This window comes from Aquarana catesbeiana, linkage group LG02, assembly GCF_042186555.1.
Source record: "Aquarana catesbeiana isolate 2022-GZ linkage group LG02, ASM4218655v1, whole genome shotgun sequence".
In the NCBI taxonomy this organism is placed as follows: Eukaryota; Metazoa; Chordata; class Amphibia; order Anura; family Ranidae; genus Aquarana; species Aquarana catesbeiana.
The window spans coordinates 397719926-397732819 of NC_133325.1; the positions used below are offsets into that span (position 1 = coordinate 397719926).

Here is a 12894-nt window from a genome sequence, read left to right on the forward strand (position 1 = left end):
ATTGAAATGGTCAGACACTAAGGTTTTGAATTAGGCTGGGAGTTGTTTTCATAAAGTAGTAGCATGGTGATATATAAAGGACCAAAACAGTTAAGTTCAGTGTGTATAATATTGCTGGAGCATAGTCCTAAAGGAACTGATTGACAGCAGCAACGTCAGCAAGAGGGGGGAGACTCAAAGGGGAGGGAGAAAGAAGGCCAAAAATTCTATCTCTGAGAAACATTTTTTAGAGAAGATCAAGGAAAAGTTTCTGTGGGATCTGGGAATGTCTCCTCACTGCAGTCTGCGATCAGTGTGAAGGATGCATACACTGGACAGGGACCATTTCAGCAGTACCACTAGTTGTTTCTAAATCTCCTGTCAAAAGCTGACCCTCATCTCTCAGCCTTCAGTTTCTGCACCATCATCGGTCTTACTCAGAACCAATCTGATTCTGGCCAGACTTTACTGCCTCGGTAACAGGACAAAGAAGAAAAGGGCTTGTAATCGAACTTATTATTTTCAGGACATGCTACTTCTTTTTATTTGGATGCAATTGTCAAAGTATAAGTGAAGTTTAAGAGTTTGGACCCACTGAAGCCAGTGTAAGTGCAACTCATCTTTTTCTTTCTTTCTCTCCGTTTGCCTGTGATACTAGTATGTGATGATAAAAATGTATTCTGTTACACATGGTATATTAATTGAATTGTGACATATGTAGACAACGTAATCCATCATTGCCTCAGTTAAGGCAGAAAAAAATGTATGTGGCATCCCCCATAAAGTTTCTAAATTACAGACACGACACGATAATAATCTAGAGTTACTCGATAAACAAACTGAACTTTAAAGTCAAAGGGAGTCACTGGCATGATAACGGTTTCAGAGACACATCAGACTAGTGTAAACACTGTCTTCAGAAATCGCTTGGTACCTTCTGCAGGTACACAGAAACTGCAAGTTCACTCTTTTCATCTCCAGCCCCCTTCTCCTCCCCCAGCCTGCCAAATCCTTTTCACTACAAGTGCTTTGTCCTATAGCTGCCTATGTTGGGCCTGGTTACTCTGAAAGTGGATGTTCCACAACTACTTGCAGATTTTTTTTCAGACTGAGGCCTGCAAGTGTTTTGCATTTCTAGAATATATGTAAGCTACAGAGAAACTTGTACTACATTACAAATTCTCCTAATGTTATAAGAAAATGCCATACAAAATGAAATGTTTGTAATAATTGTATTGCATAGCTAGTGCATTGTTTTATCAGTCAAGGATGCATATTTTGGTCCATTATTTGCGTTTCATGAATTTAGTGATCAAGTAAGGTAAGGATTTTGAAAATTGCATCCTGCATATATTATACAATGTATACAATTGGGTTTGTCAAATCTTTACCTAATACTAATGCTATTTCCGATGGGTAAATTCCAGAGTATTAGTAATAAACCATCATATAAATATCTAAATGCATTTAAATAAGTAAAATTTACAAATATCTAGCAGCACTTAATCTACCAGTAAATTACCAAGCATACAATAGTGAGCATATATCACCAAAGTGAAATAAAAAAAATATATATTTACCTGCATGAAAATTACTTTAGTTTTATATCAAACTTCATTAAATACTTTTTGCAATATTATCAACGACCATACTAATTAAGCTTTCATTATTAGTGCAGTTATACACGTTGAGGTCAATTTAATAAAACTTGAGAGTGCAAAATCTGGTGCAGCTCTGCATAGAAATCAATCAGCTTTTAGTTTGTTTTGTCAAAGCTTAACTGAACAAGCTGAAGTTAGAAGCTGATTGGCTACCATGCACAGCTGCACTAGATTTTGCACTCCCTAGTTTTAGTAAATCAACTTGCTTCTATGAGGTTGATTCAAGAAAAATGGTGAGTGCAAAATCTGGTGCAGCTCTGCATATAAACCAAACGGCTTTCAGGTTTTATTGTCAAAGCTTAATTGAACAAGCTGAAGTTAGAAGCTGATTGGCTACCATGCCCAGCGCACCAGAATTTGCACTCTCCAGTTTCATTAAATCAAACCCTATGATACCTAAATCACACTGTAAATAATATTAGTGCTTCATATTTTTAAACCAAAGCTGGAAATACCGAATTCTGTTTTTATTATATCTGGACAAATCTGAGGCAAGAATTTCTCATAATTCCTGACAGCACTGTAAACGCTGGTAAAAAAAAAAGATACAATAACTTAGGCTAATTTTTGTTTTGTTTTCTTCTTTAAACATGTCATAAAACAACTATATATATATATATATATATATATATATATATATTTAATTGTTAATTGTGTATCCAGATTAAAACATATCAAAACTGATTCATTACACAATAGCTATCACTAAATAATAGTGAAAGTACGTCATTTAACATCAAATATGTAACAGTTATCAAAGGAGAAAAAGTGTCAAAGCAGAGTAATATATGAAAGGAATGAATGTACACAGGCTTAGAAAATGGCACATTTTAACATGATTCATAGCAAATTTCATAGTTTCATGCTATGAAAGAAATGGCATGATTATTATTTTTTTTTTATATTTCAGTTAAATCCTGTGACAGAATTATTTTTTCATTAAATATAGGTATGCAGCCAGCAAGTAGGATATTAATATATATATATATATATATATATATATATATATATATATATATATATATATAAACCATAGGAGAAAATATTTAACCCAAAGAGGTGAAACTAGTCACCTGTAAAACCACATGAAGTTCAGTCTCTAGAAGTGACTGTTGCTGACTGCTGGCTGCATATACACATAGCTTTGATTTCGGCATAGTCAAGTAAAGAATTATGTTGATGAGCAACAGGTCCTGCAATGCTGTTGTCATACCTTATCTTTATTACTTCTTCCCTGTCTCTGTTCAAGTTTAAGAGAGGTCCTTTCTAATTCCACTCTGCTTACATTTGAACTGCATAGATTATCTCAGATGTCTTTTTTTTCATAATCAACATATTTGGGATAAAATGTGCATGCGCACGCACACACACACACACACACACACACACACACACACACACACACACACACACACACACACATATATATCTATCTATATATAGATAGATATATATATATATCTATATATAGAGATATATAAACACAGCGATACTATATTAAATTATCAGGATAAAAATATAGAATAAACTACTTTGCAATATTTTTTTATCCTAATGCTTTTGTGTCTTTCTATTTTGGTTTAAAAATCTAGAAATACTAAACACTTCTATTTGGATGTGCTCTGTATGTGGTCTGTGACAGATACCAACCCTTTTCTAGTTCTAACTAAGCAACTACACTATTTCATTCATATTCCTGAAAACCTATGGATTTTCCTGAGCAGCATATTTAAACTCTCAAACTTCGTTTGAGAACGGAAGCAATTTTGACTTGCTGTTGGTGCTGCAGTGCATTTGGCAATGCATCCCAAAACTCCTCCATGCAGTAATTTGGATACATTTCAAAAACGGTGCTGTGATGCACATCCTTCAATGAAGCTTTAGTACTGCAATGAAACTGTACTTTGAAACTACTGGTTGTTTTGACCCTCAGTTTTTGGTGAATGATCCCTAACATGCTTTATTGGATATGACTTGTTTCTGGATCATCCTCCAAGTATTTATCACATGTATAATTCAAGAACTCCTTTTTTTTAACAGTCCTTGTTTACATATATAAACATACATAACTGGGAGACTGCCCAGGTTTGGTAAATACCTACACAGCCTGGAAATAATGTGCTTTTCTATTATGCATAATACTGCAATATTTGATATTTATGTCTACAGGTTATTTTGATTACGTGTTAATAATAGAACAATAAAAATATATGCACCCTCTGGAAATAATTGGATGAATTTACTGAAGCATCGGCCTTGATGTTGGCCCAATGAACCAGTGTTCACTAAAAATATCCAATTCGTTTTTAGTGAAAACTCAATATTTTTTAAATTACCATTAAACTGACTAGGGGCCTGGTTTACTAAAGAGTGACAAAGTGAACCTGCGAGAGAATGAGTGAGGGTATTAAAAAAATAATATCCTGGTTTGTGAACACGCTTTGCTTCCATAAACCTTGCCATATGTCACACTTTAGTAAAGCAAACATTCATACATGCAACAAGTGTATATATGTGTGTATGTGTGCTTGAATGCAACTTCTCACACATTTTTAAAACAAATAATTTCATTAAATACACTTACAGAATTCCAAATGGAACATAGTACTGTGTTATACTAGACAAACGATAAAGATGATTTCTAACCTATTGATACAGCAAAGATGGCATGTTGTCCTTTGGATGGAAAACATGGTATAAAATAAAGGAGTAAATCAACCCAGTTTGCTTTAATTATCAGATGATTGATGTAAAATCAAAATCTATGACTTTTTTATGTGACATCTAAAAATCCATATAGGATTATTATTTAATAAATATTAGTTAATAAAAAATAAGGCGATGCTGCTTAAAAGAAAAAAAATACACTACAAAACATGTTTCAGATTACCTTTGGATATACAACCATAAGAGCACAATTGTTTCTATTGTCAAACAAGTCCCTAAAATATTTGAATAATGTACATGTCAGAAATGCATTTTAATTTTAGGGTAAACTCTACCATTTTTAAATGCCAACACTTTAACATGCATCTGTCATTGACATGGATTTGATTGGTGCTTTGATGTACAATTAGAACAGATCAGTCTTCAGTTAACCCTATATTTATAAAATGACATTTCTCATCATATGGAACCTCATTCATCTCACTTAAGCAAGGCATTTATTTAAAAGTGGTCCATTACTTACTGTATATTGCATCTCTTCTAACAGCGATCAAATATTGCAGTTCTTTTTTTTTAAGAGCACATGTTTCACAAGCTAAACTGAGAAAGCAAATGTTAAAATAAAGTCAACTTTTCATAGAAGTTTGCTACGCACTGAGCATATGCTTTCAACAGAATAGACTGATTAGGGTTGTGTTGTGATAATTCTGCTTCGGTGACAGTGTCAGATCCTCATTATTTAGGAGAGTTTGATAAATGAAGCTTTTTGCATGAAAGTTTTTTTAAATCTAGAGAGGAAAAAACAGCCAAGAGTTTATCTAAATTATATGGCAAGGTTGCAAAAGTAGTAATTTGGTAATAATTTTTCATTTAAGATTAAGCACGTCATCTTAGTATGTTTGCAGCTGGAAATTATTTACGATGGAAAAAAAAAAATCTTTACAAATATTTTAGTATATATATATATATATACCAAATCAAATATTCTCAAAGATACAGTACTACAGTACCATTCTATAAGGTATCCTGTTTAATGACAACTCTATAAATGCCCAAATTAATATTATAATGAAATTAAAATTACATAGTGGGTGTGGCTTTATAAAATTATTATCAAGGGGAAGGGGAAGAACCATGCCTTGTCACATAAAATTAAGGAATACTTCTAAGTCTTTGCAACATTCTGCAGTTAGAAAATTATATATACAGCACATTATAAATTCTTTATCAATTTTCACTGCTGATTACTCAGCACTTTTTGCATGCATTTAAAGTAAGGACCAATTCTATGTTGTGTAAATCTTTACTAGAAATTGATCTTACTTAATCAGTTTCTGAAACCTATGTAAACTGGGCTGGCAGCAAATTAGTTCCTTTAGTATGCAATTGGTATTTCTCAGGGCATTTTGCATTTATAATATGACAAGATTTGAGTTTCAAAATTATATATTGCTTTTGAAAGCAGGACGGGAAGTATTTTAGTGAGGCACACAGATTTATTTATTTTTGTGCCCAATCGGTGTCCACTGTTATCCTGTGGTGCATAAAGTTAGAATTTTATGTGGTGTAGTGATAAAAAAAAAAAAAACACCAATTGTGAATAACCTTTCTCAAATAAAAGTCAAACTAGTTTTCTCAAAGTTCCTCAGCTACCATTAGAGGGCCATTTCCCAATGCACAGCTTCAGTCTTTGTGGGCCCATAACTAAATGTGTTGATATTGCTGCTTCAGCAAATGGCTAGGTGAATAGATCAGTCATTTTGATTGACACACCTGTGCTCTGCAACAGTTGCCTTAAAAAAGGTAATCTGTAATTGGGTGGGTATAATTGCAGCTCTATCCAACTGAATTTGCACATTTATATTACTAATCATTTATGCTTAAATAGCTTCATAAGTCATGTTTAGATAAACAGGTTTCTAAATATACTTTGCTGGAATTAGACTGCTGCTTGCACATGGAAGCATCCACGACCAAAACTACTGTTAGACCATGGCCAAAACACGATATATATAATTTAAAATTGAATATTCTTAGAATGCTGTAATTTATTTTACTGGTAGGCAAAAAAAAATGAAGAAAAAAACATAAAAACAAAGAATTTGCCAAGCAGGGAAACCCATATTTAAGGTGAACTCTCAGTTTGCGCAAGGGAAAAATATTGCGTTTTAAGCAAATGCAGTGCTACTGACTTTGCCCACCTGTAGCAACGCAATCTGTGACTTTTAAATACATGTAGAAAGAATATGCTCAAAGAGAAAAATCACTTTTTATGTTTAATGCCATTTGTAGTATTTTTTGTAATCATTAAAAATTGTACATATAAGTGCATGAGTTGTACATAAGAAAAGACAAAAGGGATAATTATGTATAATGTATGGTTGCTGTTTATGTAAAATAGTGTTAGTTGACCTATGTTTGACATTTTTTATAGTATACCTTTACAATTGTACATAAACACATTAAAAACAAAATAAAATATCAATGTGTTTTTAAATATTTTATCAGGGGACATATTTTAAAATAGATAGTAAGCACTCTTCCAACAAAATTACAACTGTTTACTTTTTGAAAATAAAATTGATAATGATGATTATGATTGTTTTTTGTTATCATTAGCAGCATTAGCAAAAATAGGGAGGATGGGTGACAGCAAAAACACAAGTAGGCAGGCGATGGTATCAGCATTTCTTTAAATAAATCCCCTGTATGGGGGTATGGTTATAGCCTTTAGGATACAATTAAGTCCTAATTTATAGCATCTACGGTATTGTTGTAACGGACTAGTTCATATTATCACTACATACAAACATGGTGTGTTTAAGTTGAATTCTTTAAAACTGGTAAAAATATGTTGTTTCCTGGTAGGGATTTTTTTTTTTTAGAGAATTATTATTTTAAAAGGACTGGAAAGGGAAACACGACTAGGTAGATATTACAAGTATTCATAAAACTTACAATTTCCTCTCAAACTTTGAATGTGGTTTCAGACAGGGTGTCTTTAGTATAGCTTCTGAACTCTGTAACTTAAAAAAAAAAAATGTAATGTATTTTTAGCTATCCTTAAATGGCTGCTAAAGAGATGTGATGAGATATCATATAAGGATTTTCCTCTCTAAAATGACCAGTTTACTAATCAAACTCATACACTATTCCGTAAATTTCATGTTGCTCCAATTATGGGATTTATGTGAAGAATCTGCTTATCTCACAAAACTATTTGGCTGCCAGATCTAAACCTTAAGTATTAAGACTAGTAGTATCTTGTATTCAAGCTATAAGAGAAAACATTTATGACTGTAAAGTCAACTTTATAACGACATGAAACTGTACCTCTCACATATGCTTTTTGATATTGCTAATGGCACAATAGCACAAAATGCTGAGCTTTTGATGAAGCTTCTGAGAATAAACAGTGATTTTTTTCCAGTAAGGAAAAAAATCACTGTTCAAGTCTAGGCTGATGAGCAACAGATTCTAAAAACCCCTGTCATACCTTATCTTTATTGAGTTTCCCTGTCTTTTTCCAAATCTAAAAGAAGTCTTTTTATCTCACTCTACTTATATATACATGGTTTACATAGGTGTATACTACTGTTCTATCTAAGTGATTAACATATACAGTATTTGAAGTGCATAAAAAAAGTTCTAAATATGTGCTGTAGCAACAATCTACAGTGCAAAACGTCATCATATTAAGTTATGTTCAATAATAACAAAAATTAGCTAGGGCGGGAATTACTGGTTTTAATCCTATTTTTTTCACAAACCTGATTAGCCTGAGTAACAATTTAGGGATATCAAGTACTCAGTTTAAAAATATAACCTTTTTCAAAGTTTGTACATATGTTGTAGAGGGGTTGATTTACTAAGGGACTAGTTCTTTCATAGCCAATGTACACTTTAACTCCCCAAGCAAGTTCAGAGGAATATAAAATGAACAGAAATAAGCTTTTCAGTGAACCAGCGCCATTATATTTGAGTTACAAAGCTAAAGGAGTGTGTTTTATATCAGCTTAGCAAATGTTTGTTTATATGGGCATTTTTGTACTTTTCTGCTGACCTATGTTTGTGAAGCAGTTTAAGGGGTTTTGAAAGGCTACATTTGAATTGCGATCTTATGAATTTTGGTGAGCTTAGTGTTTTGGTAAATGCACTGTGTACTATTCTAATGCATTTTCCACCATTCAAGAGAATCATAAACCAATTTCAAACACATCCCAATTTGATCTTAAATGCATTCCATCTTGGCTGAATGCTTCAGAAGCATGCTGTATTTGATTTGATACTGGCTCACTTACAAACTAACCCCAAAATCTTACTCTCAGTTTCCAATTTACAGGAAAAAACAAACTAATAACAATAAATAAAGAAGATAAATGAAAAATAGAAACATAGGTATGGATTAACTAAAACTGGAGAGTGCAAAATTTGGTGCAGCTATGTATACAAACCACTCAGCTCTCAGGTTTTTTGTCAAAGCTTAACTGAACAAGCTCAAGTTAGAAGCTGATTGGCTATCATGCACAGCTGCACCAGAGTTAGCAAATTACACATTTTTCATATCAAATGTCATATCTGTCAATCTATGGGGTTGATTTACTAAGGCTAGATTTTGCACTCTCTAGCTTTAGTAAATCAACCCCATAGATTGATAGATATGACCTATGATATGAAAAAAGTGTAATTTGCATAACACCCTTCAAACAACATCATTGATATTTCAAAACATATAGACACACATGGATGGTTTAAATGGTAAACAAAACAGAAAATGCAAAACACAATATTTAGAAGTTCAGACTTAAAATTACTTTTCCAAACTATCAGCAATACATAGGAGCACACTACATCAAAGTTCACTGATTAATGTTTTAAAAGAACGCAATACTTAATAATTTGACGTGCCAGCTAAGAAAAAAGTGTGAAACATTTTGAAGAAATCTAATCCTAACCAGTTTTCTTTCATTAAGTGAAAATGAAATTAAGTTCTTTTTAAATAAAATCCAGCTAGGAAAAAATGTTCTAGGGAAATAAAAAAAAAATTGGAGCTGTCTCATAAAATAAGAAATATGCCACATGTCAAGGATATTAGTACCCCTAGTATGTTCAACTGGCAGGACACACAATCCTTGTTTTCCAACACTGCAAGCCCATGACTTTAGAAAGTCTTAGCAAGGGGTAAATAAAATAAAGATTAAAGATACATCTTATTTAGCAGTGTAAACTTAACTATTTAATAAGGCTCTTAGCTTTAAGATGTTAAAGTACGTCTATTCTGATGTTTACATGAACTTGATTGGTACTTTGATGAACAGTTAAAACACACCAGGCTTCAGCTGAACTGTTTATTTGTAACAACACATTTATATCCAGAAAGCTCCTATGCACTTAATTCACATGAAACATTGTTTACATGCAATTTAATAAAGTATTCTTATTTTTACCTGAACCAATCCTATACTTTATATAACTACTGGTTTAGGCAAATAGATCATATTACGTTTTAGATTTATATTTGATACCGAGACTGAGATTTTAAAACAAACACAAGTTTGCTATATTGGTATAAATCTTACATAGTTTACCAAACCAATACCAGTTCCTTAATTAACAGCTTCTAGTTAGCATGCCATAGTTTTTTTTCAAAGTCATAACAAATGACATTGGGCATGTGTTCAAAGTGGGTTTATACCAAAATTATTTTATAAAATGATCAAATCAAATGCTGTAACCCATGGCTTTTGTAAACAGTATGTGTATATATATATATATATATATATATATATATATATATATATATATATATATGGTTTGATCTGGGTACAGGTAAACATACTGCTAAATAATTTCAGCATTTTCCACTGACAGCTGGAAGCTGTTACAATTATACAATACACAGATTTTATAACAATATATTGTAATAGAAGGAAATATTGTTTTCCAATTCAGAGAAATTTTCTTACAGTGGTATTATATTTCCTAAAGCCCAGGTCAAAATTTGGAAACACTTATCTACACTTACTGAAATAAAAATGTATCCCCTATTACTGCTACAACTGCTATTACTATATTTGATACTACTAATACTACCTCTAATAGCATGATACAACAGTGCAATATTAAATGTTTGTAAAAGACCATTTACTCCTGAAATCCAACAAATTCAGTAAAACAGCATACTTAGAAATATTGTTTGGAGCAATACCAAAGTTTCAACTAATAACCTCAAAATGTAGTGGCATCAGAAGTTTGCATGAATAGCATGTATTGCTAGCTTTCAGTAACCTAAATATGGTATATATGTAATTATTTTCAGACCTTTGTGACAGATAAAAATGTTTTATCCATTATTTTAGTGGATATACACTCATGACCCACATTATGCTGTTTTTATTCCTTCAAAAATACAGAGCAAGAGTTATTATTTACTATGGGGTACTTAAACCAACTCAGTAAACAAAGTTCATAAAAAAATAAAATAAAATGTAATGCATTCATGTTACCTTTGTGTAGGCAAATACCCAACTGCAGCACTCACATAACACATATATCCTTTAGCCTCTTGCCAACTGTGTAATGCATATATACGCTGGCAGGAATAGTGAGTGGGCTTTAATGTCCCATCACTGCACATATGTGTTCATGGTGGCCTAAGGTTGTGTGCTGATAGCATGCTCATTGTCCCCTCACAGCACACTGATGGAGCTGCTATCAACAGCTCTACATATATACAAAAACCTTGAAAGCCAGTGTTATCAATATCAACAGCTCTAGGTAACAGTTTCTGAGCCAATGGGATAGGATCCTAATCATGTGACCACTGTAAGATCCAATCACATGATAGCGAATCTGTGCTGGGGTACTTAAGCCAACTCAGTAAACAAAGTTCATAAAAAAATAAAATAAAATGTAATGCATTCATTCTACCATTGTGTATTTAGGCAAATACCTATCTGCAGCACTCACATAACACATATATCCTTTAGCCTCTTACCAACTGTGTAATGCATATATACGCTGGCAGGAATAGTGAGTGGGCTTTAATGTCCCATCACTGCACATATGTGTTCATGGTGGCCTAAAGTTGTGTGCTGATAGCATGCTCATTGTCCCCTCACAGCACACTGATGGAGCTGCTATCAACAGCTCTACATATATACAAAAGCCTTGAAAGCCAGTGTTATCAATATCAACAGCTCTAGGTAACAATTTCTGAGCCAATGGGATGGGATCCTAATCATGTGACCACTGTAAGATCCAATCACATGATAGCGAATCTGTGCTGCCTCCTGGGCCTTAAAGACCAACTAAAAGGGAGGTGGCGTGAAGGGGTTGTTTAAAACACGTTAATATGAGATATACAACAGTGGTGAAAGAACCAAGTAGCCATAGCCAGAATTCAAAACTTTTCACCACTTTGTTACAACATTAGTACATTTGATAGGTTCTTTCATGGTTCTTTGCAGTTTTGGGAATCTCTTCCTTCTAACCTTTGTATCAACCAATAAGTATTGGCTATGTTAACAGATACAAGCCTTTAAGCATAGCTGGAATGCTGTTTTTTATACATACTGGAGATGACTACATCTCTCAAAGGCAGCTCAGAGACACAACTGTAGGAATACACTGCACATAGGGGAGTGAAGTCAGCAATAAGTCTGCTTACCATCATCATATAAACAGCATTGTACTACCAAGGTTTGCTGTGCTGGCTAGTGCCACACACCGCAGCTGAAAAGTGAGAGACAGGGAGTCTTCCAGTGATAGGGTGGCTATAAAAAACAACTGCCTATAAGGACAAACATAGGAGATGCAGATAATTTTGTCCTGCTTAGACTCACTGGGGGAGATTTACGTAAACTGGTGCACACGGTATCTGGTGCAGTTTTGCATAGTAACCAATCAGTTTCTAGGTTTTATTGTGAAAGCTTAATTGAACAAGCTGAAGTTAGAAGCTGATTGATTACCATGCAATGGCTACACTTGATTCTGTGTGCACCAGAGTTAGTAAATCTCCCCTTGTATGCTCCAGCAAAAGCTATTTTTTACTATCCTTGCACAATTAATTTCATACCACCTTAACTAGCCACTATGCCCCTTTTTTCTCAATTCATTAGCAACACAAATGTAGGATAATTCAATAAAGTGCATGCCTAGCCCAAACGTTTTTCTATTTTTGAATAGAATTGGGAAGAGTTTAATAACCATGCCAGTCTATTTTTTACTGTTGCGCGCTGCTGTGGAAATTTCTCTTCACTTCCACTTCACTGACCCAAAGATGCAACAGGAAGTTAGAGGAAATCTTGAAACGCGAGGCAAATGCAATTCCACACTTGGACTGCTATCCCTGACACAGGTGTTCCCATTGGCTGATCTCCCCTTACCTCTTGGTCTGGGGACAACCCTAAAATTTAGGACTTTCCATCACTTTCTGTCTTATTCTGTGACACCAGTGACCAGTGCAAAACAGAGTAGTGAAGCTCTCCAATGGGTACACTGAAGGCAATAAAAACTTGACAGAAGGTGCAATCCTCCCCCATTCTATCCAAAATTATATACAACAAACAAAAAAAAAGGTTTTGCC

General features: G+C 33.6%; 1 protein-coding gene across 1 annotated transcript in view; it reads left to right on the top strand.

The window, feature by feature from the left end:
* The first annotated feature begins 234 nt into the window (after nucleotides 1–234).
* The window catches only part of TBX4 (T-box transcription factor 4), a 245895-nt gene continuing 233235 nt past the window's right edge, over nucleotides 235–12894 (top strand). The window contains exon 1 of the mRNA XM_073617960.1: nucleotides 235–584. The gene's annotated coding sequence lies outside the window, so the exon portion shown is untranslated. The remainder of the gene's footprint in view (nucleotides 585–12894) is intronic.